The sequence below is a fragment of the Arachis hypogaea genome, chromosome 9 (assembly GCF_003086295.3).
Source record: "Arachis hypogaea cultivar Tifrunner chromosome 9, arahy.Tifrunner.gnm2.J5K5, whole genome shotgun sequence".
NCBI classification, from domain to species: Eukaryota; Viridiplantae; Streptophyta; class Magnoliopsida; order Fabales; family Fabaceae; genus Arachis; species Arachis hypogaea.
In genome coordinates, this window is record NC_092044.1 from 94,954,427 (window position 1) to 94,965,681 (window position 11,255).

The window sequence follows — 11,255 nt, forward strand, 5'->3', positions numbered from 1 at the left end:
CAAAGGTATGTATTATAAGAAAAACCTTAGAGAAGATAACTGACTTTGAGTTAGGTTAAAATATTGTTTTAATTCCTTGAGCTAAATTCTAATTTTATTCTTAATATTTGAAATATCTTATTTGTTTTTAACGTTTTATTTCATTCTATTTAAGTTCTTTAGTAAAAAGTTTTTTAAAAAAAATATTTTTTTTTCAATTACAATTATTATCATTACATAGAAAAAGATATTTTTTAAAAAAATATTTTTTTATTAAAACATAAAATAAGACAATTGAAAAAAAATAAGATGTTTTAAACATCAAAAATGAAATTAAAACTTGGCTTTTAACTAAGCAATTGTTTTTAAAACTTCTCGTAATATTAAAGGTAAATTACTTTTTATAATTTATGGCTACACATTGATAATGTAAAATGTTTTATGCAATTGTTCATTTATATTTATTGTTTTATATGATCATTCATGATCAAAATAAAAGATAGTTATTTTTATTGATATAAATTTATTAATTAGATACGTATATAAAATTGTTTTATAGATCAGAACTAAATTCTATTTCAAAAAAGATTCTATTTTCTCTTGATATATTGTGGACTTCGGCGATTTCAAGCAAAAGATGACCAAACTATAAAGAATTTCCACACCAATCGTATTCCAATTTAACCAACTAAGCAACTTAGAAAATAAGACAAAGGTCTCAAAATATGAATTTCTAATGCCAATAACATAAGGTCTGCAACCGAAAACGAGGGAAAAGCATAAAAAGGATAAGGTCCAATTTAAATATAAGATAATGACAGAACTAAAAAGTAGGAATCAGAAACTAAACAAAGTTCAATGAAATAATAAATATGATAATTACAATAAAAACTTATTTTGGTTGAAATTTTAACTCATGATTATTTTATGGGTTAAATTGGGAACCATAATCCATAGTTGCAATGGTTATTCACTTCTTCTTACCGTTATTGTATTGGCCATTGTGCCTTTTGCCGTGGTTCAAATTCAATCATTTGATGGTATGACACGATAACCTACTGTTGTGGGTATACCATATGTGATTAACGATATTGCAACTAAAAATGATTGTATGATTTGAATTTTGATTTAGTTAATTCAATAACAAGTGTATATTCATATAACTAACTTTCACCGTAACTTATTTCCACTACTAAATTTGTAGGCATGTGATGTGAATATTTTCATATGGGAAAGTGGTTGCAAGATGACACAGTTTTATATGATAAAATGAGAGGGAAACTACTTATTGGTGTTTTAGTAGTCAAATAAATTAATTCAAGCTTGTCCTATGAAATTATTGTAGAGAACAAATACACACAATTTGTCTAATCCACTCTATAGTTTACAATAATATAGATGCACTTCCTACGAAAACTGTCCTCGTTTTAAAGTTTTAACGAGTTGATATCATCAGTGTTTATCTGGTTTGGTATTGAGAAACTATGAAGTCATAATTTGAAGAGTACGAATTGAATTTAACTTATTTAAATACATTTGGTGAATGGTTTAATTTATTTGACAATGAATTATAGCTCAAATGCGTCGCGAATTTGAGTCTACCTATCTTTGGTTTAAAAAAAAAAAAGAAAGGTTTAATTTATTTATTCATCACGTTTGTATCTGAAAATACTAACATACTAACGTAGCTCTTTTTTCTTCTTCTTTAATTCTATATATTATTCTTATTCTTATGCTATTGTTTTTTCCTTTAAAAAAATTAAAAGTAATAAAGAGATATTTAAATTAAATCAATTTGTTTTAATTAAGGGACTAAAATAAAAAGGTAAGAAGAATCCTAGACCCTAAAACGTATGTAAATCTTGGAGAAATCACATTAATCTATATTTTAATATAATGTTGTAAGCCTCACATTGTTATATATATGCCAAGTTGCCAACCATTATATTATAATTTAAGAAAATTCCATAGCTCTTAGCTTTATTACTACATGTTGATGGGGTCCAAAATTCCACTCCCACTCTCTATTTTTTTTTAAAAAAATAAGAATATTTTTTTTAGTCAATAATTAGCTTTTGTTTTTCCTTCCTACAATAACAATACAAAGAGAAATGATAGGAGAGCTGATATTTTTTATTAATATTAGTTAACTCTTTGGATTAATTTTTTTATAGTATTAGAATTTAAAATTTATAGTTTAAAATTTAATAAAATTTGATATAAAATAACTTTCGTCAATCAGATGTTATCAAAATATTGTAAATTTTATATTAATTATGCAGTATTATTCTAACAGAAATTATTAATCTTTCTCGTCTACTATTTTATCGGTGATTATTGATTAAAGAAATAATTCTCTAACAGAACCGAAATAAATTCACATATTATTTAACAATAAAAAAAGTACAATATATATATATATATATATATATATATATATATATATATATATATATATAAAAGAAAAGTAGTGATTTAATGTCTGAAATAGACTTGTACTGGGTATTAGCTAGCTAGGCTGTTTAAGAAATGCTTATGATGTGTGATTATATAATGATGAGACTTGAGAGGGTGTTGGGGAATTATCAAGGGGTTAAACAGGATCAGTCAAGGATTGGGTCTAAGCAATGAGTTAGATGGAATGTCTTTTCTTTAATCGCTTTTTAGCAAAGACATGAACATCAGCATTGGGTGTTCCTCACTGGTCACCATTAATGACTCTTTAATTATATGCTAATTATGCTAAATGTCTTCCCTTTTGATCACTAGCACATTATACATGTAAGATTGCCTAGCTGGATTGAGAGAGACATATACTCTTTCTTATTAAGTTGATTTGCTGAATATAATAAGGATACAAAAAAAAAAGGAAAAAAAGGATAATATATGGTTTCTATTAAACATGTTGCCTTTCTTGCGTAAATAAATTAGTTAGAGTTTAGTTTCTGTTTCTTCCATTATTTCTTTTCCATACTCAAAAGAAGTAAGGTACTTGTATTCAATCCTCATCATTAATAAGTCTGCCGAACTTAATTATGTAAATTACTAGTTAATTGGATTTGAGAAAGGTTATTATCGAATTAAATGACTCCTAAAATACATATGGTAGGAAAACAATGAATTAATATATAGTACTCTGTTTAGAAAATTTAGGTCATCCAAATATTTCTCGTATTCCTAATAAATCAATAAACATATTACATTTTACCAATCATTCGTTTCCGTTACGTTTAACTATAATTTTAAAGAATTTTAATGAAATTTTTTTATGAATTTTTCAATAATTTTTTTTATAAACAACGGAACAAAAACGCCCAAAAATACTATGTAAAAACTATTTCAGAGAAGGATATGCTCGTGACATCAGAAAGAAAATAGAAAGAAATACAAGAAGATAAATTATAAAAGAAATGACAACCAAACTTCAGAGAGTGTCCATTAGATGCTAAATCATTGGCACACCAATTTGCTTCTCAAAATTTCTGGTGAAGCTCCCAACTTGAAAACTTGCTGAACCTGTCTTTAATAGCCATGATGAGCGTGCGAGCTCTATAGAGATCAATAGTATCATTCAGACACAACGAAACTGCAACTCTTGAATCAACCTAAATAGCGAGATTAGCAATACTCAAGTGAATAGCTAATTCCGTATCAAGAAGTATGCCCCACAATTCAGCCACAATAATAGTACAAACACCTAGATTGGCGCTAAAACAAGCTAAGAATTGTCATTCATGATCCCGCAAAATGCCACCACACGCAGCCTTTCCCTCCTTTGACACTGAACCATCTATATTTAGTTCAATGAATCTGTTTTTCCATAAAAGAACCAATATTTCTCCTTATTCTGCTAAACTCAGACTGGGCAGCAGGATAATCTCGAGCTAGCGGAAGAGCAACCAAATGGACAATACCCTCTGGCATAGTTTGATCCTCTTCAAAGATATACTTATTCCGACGAAACCAAAGAGTATTCATGGTACAAGAGAAAAGTAGGGGCCAAGGAATACCTTGATAGGTGGATTGGGATGACAGGTTCTCCAAAAGCCAAAATTAAAGAGGTTTGTTGAAGAAATTATCAAGACCCAATGAATTGTTTATGCTCTTCCACGTCGTGTACGCAATTCTACAATCACGGAGGACATGGAGCACAAATTCAGAAAAGTTTTCACAGATCCTGCAAATATCATCTTGAGCCATCCCCCTTTTAAATCGCAAAGCATTAGTGAGTAAGGCATCATTTGCAACCAACCAACAAAAAGCTCGGATTCTTTAAGGGCATTAAGCTTCCAAACCTTCAAAAACAGACTAGCAGTCGAGTCTTCAGGGGTTTCCAGATAAATGGAGCAAGCCGACTTAATGGAAAAGGAGCCATTTGCTGAGTGCAACCAAGCCACTTGGTCATCCCCAAAGCTCGCTTCAGGAGGTTTTGTCGCGGCAAAAATAGGAGCCCAGTTCTCGCCCAGTAACTCCAAAATATGATTAAGATCCCAATTTGAGCCCGAAACATAGTCACAAACTCTACCTTCCAGTCTATCCTCTAATATACCATTCTGAACAAAATCAGCAAGCCGATACACACCAGGCAGCCAGTGGTCAACCCAGAATCAAGTTGTATTACCAAGCAACCATTATTTTGTGTATACATACATTTATATGCTCACTTACCCAAATAGCCTACCTTTCATCAACCATTGTTAGCCAACTTTGAACCTATTTAATCCCTTTTGTTCTCAATTCTAGCACATCACTGTCCCTAAGCGAAAAACAATAAATGTCCTTAATTTGGATCTTTGATTAGCTTGGGTTAGTGACGGTGTGTATCATTTTGGTATGGGGAATTTGGGACATTGGTTGAGGTAAAAGGGTATTTTTGTATTTTTGTAAAAAATTTTGAAAATTGGGTACATATTCATGCACCATACGTAAAATCATATGCATTGATACTCTTGTAGATATTTTATTGCAAAAAAGAAAAAAATACAAGATAAAGAAAAAGAAAAAATAAAAAGGATATATATATATATATATATATATATATATATATATATATATATATATATATATATATATATATATATATATATATATATATAGAGAGAGAGAGAGAGAGCAATAAAAAGGGAACAAAAATGCCCCAAGGCAAAGTAATAATAACAATGCATATGAAATGTGAATTAAAGAGAATGCATGAGTATGTGGAAAAAGTGGGAATCATGGGTAGCTAGGTATTATATTAGGAGGATTGTTTGTTGGTTTAGAACTATACTTGCAACGAGAATTCATTTTGAGAAAATTCTGTACCATCAAAGAATCTATCTCATCAGATCTCCACGGGGACCATCCCAAATGAGGCCCCAATAGTGGAAAATTTTCCCTGCAGGGATGGGGATAGGGGACAAAATTTCTCTAAAGCAGGTGTGCAGATCTGAGCGGGATCCCCGGCCCCACATTTTCCGCAGTCCCCAAATATGTTAAATTACTTAAACACCTTTAGTAGTTTATTTTTTACTTTTATTTTTTAGTCATTTCACCTTATATATATATATATATTGAAAAGTTGAAACCCAAACCCCTCTTCCCACACACTAGAGCCGCTACTTAGTTAGTCACCCTCACCCCTCCTCGCGACCCCCTTCTGCGTTCTCTCCATCTTTTCCGCAACCAGCTAGCCACCTCCGAACACCTCCCTCACCACTGTCCGTTTCACCTTGCTGTCCCACTTACCGCGCCATCATCGCACCCCGCCGTTCCCCCTCTGCGGCACTGCTGCGACATTACCTTTTCCCTTTTTCCTTTGCCAATGTCGCTGCTCCGTTGAGTCCGTTCAACTCCTACGCCGCTGCCATCCTGCATTGCTACTCCACATCTCAGCTCTTCTCTTCGCTGGCGTCTCTCACCTCTCTGGTAATTTCTCCCCTGTTCCTAGTAAGATTCACTGCTCTCTCCTTTTCTGCTTGAATTTTGGCATTTTACTTCATTAATTTGATTTCATGCTAATTAATAGTTAGTTTCTGATAATGTAAGCTTTTCTATTTTAAAATTCTATATTTTCCCATGAATTTGATTTTGATGTGGATTTTTTTATGTTGGTGGTTGTTATTTTTGTTAATGAATACAATTCTAAACTTTTGATTTTGTTAGTTGATTTGTTTGTAATCAAATCTGCTTAGTTATCCATTTTCTAGAGTTATACCAAATACTATAGATTAAAGAGTTTTTGAAACATACAACTATTAAATTGTAGATAATATCTTATTAATTCTAAAATTTACAATAAGAATGATTGTGCTTACCTAATAATAATCCAGCTAATGTGGATTCTTACTTTATTTTCCAAGAAAGTTTTACAAGACTCTTAATTTTTTATAAATCAATGTTAAACCTTACATATGGGGGATGGATATGGGAAATTTAGGAGTTTAGGTAATTATTTTTTTATTATGTCGAATTTTTATCTAATATATAGTATTCTTGTTTATGATGTATGTTAACATATTCATGTTTGTGTTGTATTTTAATAGAGAACATGGAGTTCTTTATTGGAAGTTGTATTTTGACAATGAAAAAAGATATATTTGATGTTGAAGACTTTATTTTACGGCTTTATTTAGAATGGAAGTTGTATTTTAATATTTTATTTTATTGGACTATGATTTGTTATTTTGTATTTCTGGACTTGTAAGTTATAATCTTGAATAATATATGTTTGTGTGTTATAATAATGTTTTGTAATTTTTCTTTTTTTTTAGAAATTTTCACTATAATTTCCATATAATAATATAAGGAGATAGGGAATGGGGCCCCACAGGAAACAGGGAGAACATGGGAAACGTGGATGGGGACAAAATCTGGGGTCAGAGACGGAGAGTATGGAGGCATTCTCTGTCCCATTGACATCCCTAAACTAGACTAGTACCTTTACCAAATTTAAGGTTTATTTATCATTTTTGTTTCTTTTATATTTTTGTTTATAGTTACCCTTTTGTCCTTTTCTTTTTCTCGAGTATTCTTTCTTACCCAAAACGGGAGGTTTTAACGAGGCTCAACCTTCAATAAAAGGCCATTTCATTTAAATACTACCTACTTTTTCCACGTTCTCACCAAACAAACAGTATGAACAAAAAGAAAAACATCGGGATTTGATCAACCCCGACGCCACACAAAATGGATATCCAACAGGACAGAATAAAACTTATAAAACCAGAAGACTGGCATTCCGTTTCTTCAAATCTTCTGCCTCATCCCTTGCAGGCTCCGCAGTAACATGAGCCACAGCAAGAGAGCTCTCCGCGTTGGAAGCCAGATTTTGAGGCTTCGGCACTTGGGAGTTCAGCTCGGTCTCCCGCTCCGATAGTCGTAGAATCTCAAAACTTGCTTCCTTAGTGCTCTTAGCTGCTTTTGTCCTTACAGCCTCGTCCACCTAAAGCTGACTGATAAATTCATATTTGATGATAAATTTTGGATTGAATTGAGTAAATTTTACCATATAAATCCACATTTATTCATCTAAATAGCATACTTTTGTGTTTTCTCTCTAAATTATGTCTAATTGTGAAAATATGTTATTTTGTGCTTAATTTAATCAATTTTATTCCACTTTCTTTCCATTCGATGCCTTGATGTTTTTTATCAGTGATTTCAGGTGTAATAGGTAGGAATGGCTTGATAAGAGTGAAAGAGAAGCATGCAATTGGGAGAAAACATGAAGAAAACAAAGGAAAAGCAGTCAAGTGTGCGTACGCACAACTTTTTGTGCGTATGCACAAAGTAAAAATTAGCAAGTGTGCGTACGCACAAGTCCCAGTGCATGACTTCATTAAAAATTCATGTGGCTCGCGATTTTGAAGATTTTTGGCCCATTTCTGAAGGGTCTGAAGCATATAAGGAAGGGCTAGCAAGGGGAGAAGATACCATACAATACACAATACACTTAGGCATATTTTTAGATAGTTTTAGGTAGTTTTTAGCTTAGTTTTCTCTCAATTTCCTTAGGGTTTAGTTAGGGTTTATACTATAAGTTTTCCTTTTCCAATTTTGATATTGGATTCTAGCTTATTTCCATTGTAAGTATTTCTTAATTTTCTCTTTTATTACACTACTTGTTTTACACTTTCTTATCTTTTAATTCACTTTACCATTACATATATGCTTTAGCAATTTTGAGTTCTATTTAATGAATTTGATGTTTAGTGGTTATTATATGTTTGTTGAGTTGCCATTGTTGATTTTGTTCATTGGTTGTTCATAGTTTTAAGTATTTTTATAATTTTGCCATGTTTTGAGAATATTCCCACCTTGTGTTTGATGAAATGTCAATTTTGATTATGAGGTAAATTTCTACTCCTTGGCTTGGGAAATTGAGTATATGGTATACTAGAGTCATAATATCCGATATTTAGTGATAATTCTTGGATTGTTAATTGTTCTTGTTTCCACTAACGCTAGCTTTTTACTACGGTAATTAGTAAGTTAGTTAGGATTTGTGGATTAAGAACAATTATGCTCACTTGACTTACTCTTCGATGTTAAAGGTTGACTAGGTGAGATTAATCCATTATAATTATGATAGTTGTGGTTATGATAAGGAAGGAATTCCATAACTCAACCCAAGCCAAGGCTTCCATTTATGCTTTAAACCATCCCTAAATCACTTTAAAGCTTTACTTGTTCATATTATATAGGTAGTTCTTTGATTAATTTATTAGTTCATTAGTTGTAATTTTGATTATTCTTTTATTCCTTTAATTGTGTGCTTAATTATTGAAAACCCCCAATTTCACATCCAAACTTGTGCACTTGTGGTCACTAGTTCTTTGGGAAGACGACCCGGGATTCAACTCTCGGTTAATTTAGTTTGAATTGTGACATCTCTATTCTACACTTTGGTTAAGGGTCGCCTTGTCGATTGGGACTATACTTGCAACGCTAATCCTATTTCTTGAAGAGAATTCCTAACCGACAATCTGGCCTGCACCACTGACCCTTCAAAACAACGAGCTCTGCCTGTGCTTGCCGAAGCTTCCTATCCAAGAGGAAAGTTTGCAAAAGCGTGGGCTTGCCCTTCTGAATAATAGCAGCCGAGTAGAGGAGGGCACGGTATACTGACTTAGCCTAACTAGACAAATCACAATCTTTGAAATGCTCGTCAGTGCCAGGTAGCAAGTGCCGATTAATGAAGCCCAGAGCATCAAAGGAGTAGTCAAACACACAAGGGGTAACCACACCTATGCTGACTGGTGCACGAAATTGTGATCATCAACAATGGTGCCAAAGACTTGGAGCTCTCAAACGTGAATCACACTTTGTCACAACTTTGCACAACTAACCAGCAAGTGCACTGGGTCGTCCAAGTAATACCTTACGTGAGTAAGGGTCGATCCGACGGAAATTGTTGGTATGAAGCAAGCTATGGTCATCTTGTAAATCTCAGTCAGGCAGATTCAAATGGTTATAATGGTTTTCAAATATAAAGATAAATAAAGCATAAAATAAAGATAGATATACTTATGTAATTCATTGGTGAGAGTTTCAGATAAGTGCATAGAGATGCTTTGTTCCTGTTGAATCTCTGCTTTCCTACTGCCTTCATCCAATCCTTCATACTCCTTTCCATGGCAAGCTGTATGTTTGGGTTTCACCGGCATTAATGGCTACCTCCCATCCTCTCAGTGAAAATAGTTCAAATGCTCTATCACAGCAGAGCTAATCATCTGTCGGTTCTCTATCATGTCGGAATAGAATCCAGTGATTCTTTTGCGTCTGTCACTACGCCCAACACTCGCGAGTTTGAAGCTCGTCACAGTCATCCCATCTCAAATCCTACTCGGAATACTGCAAGCAAGGTTTAGACTTTCCAGATCTTAGGAATGGCCACCAATAATTCTAGCTTATACCACGAAGATTCTGATTAAGAAATCCAAGAGATACACACTCTAGCTCTCGCTTGTAGAACAGAAGTGGTTGTCAAGCACGCGTTCATAAGGACGGATGATGATGAGTGTCACGGATCATCACATCCATCAGGTTGAAGTACGAGTGATATCTTAGAACAAGAATAAGCTTGAATTGAATAGAAGAATAATAGTAATTGCATTAATACTCGAGGAACAGTAGAGCTTCACACCTTAATCTATAGTGTGTAGAAACTCCACCGTTGAAAATACATAAGTGATAAAGGTCCAGGCATGACCGTGAGGCTAGCTCCCAAAATGTGATCAAAGGATCAAAAGATAATCCAAAGATAAGAATACAATAGTAAAAAGTCCTATTTATACTAGACTAGCTACTAGGGTTTACAGAAAAAAGTCTAAGTGCAGAAATCCACTTTCCGGGCCCACTTTGGTGTGTGCTTGGGTTGAGCTTGAGCTTTACACGTACAGAGGCTTCTCTTGGGGTTAAACGCCAAGTTGTAACGTGTTTTTGGCGTTTAACTATGGTTTGTGACGTATTTCTGGCGTTTTACTCCAGAATGCAGCATGGAGCTGGCGTTGAACGCCAAATTGCGTTGTCTAAACTCAAATAAAGTATGAAATATTATATATTGCTGAAAAGTCCTGGATGTCTACTTTCCAAAGCAATTGAGATCGTGCCATTTGGAGTTTTGTAGCTCCAGAAAATCTATTTCGAGTGCAGGGAGGTCAGAATCCAACACCATCTGTAGTCCTTTTTCAACCTCCTATCAGATTTTTGCTCAGGTCCCTCAATTTCAACCAGAAAATACCTGAAATCACAGAAAAATACACAAACTCATAGTAAAATCCAGAAATGTGAATTTTGCATAAAAACTAATAAAAACATCCCTAAAAGTAGCTAGATCTTACTAAAAACTACCTAAAAATATTGCCAAAAAGCGTATAAATTATCCGCTCATCACAACACCAAGCTTAAATTATTGCTTGTCCCCAAGCAAAAGAAAATCAAATAGGATAAAAAGAAGAGAATATACTATAAATTCCAAAATATCAATGAATATTAGTCTTAATTAGATGAGCGGGACTTGTAGCTTTTTGCTTCTGAACAGGTTTGGCATCTCACTTTATCCTTTGAAGTTTAGAATGATTGGCATCCATAGGAACTCAGAGTTCAGATAGTGTTATTTGATTCTCCTAGTTAAGTATGTTGATTCTTGAACACAGCTACTTTTATGAGTCTTGGTCGTAGCCTTAAGCACTTTGTTTTTCAGTATTACCACCGGATACATAAATGCCACAGACACATGACTGGGTGAACATTTTCAGATTGTGACTCAGCTTTGCTAAAGTCCCCAGTTAGAG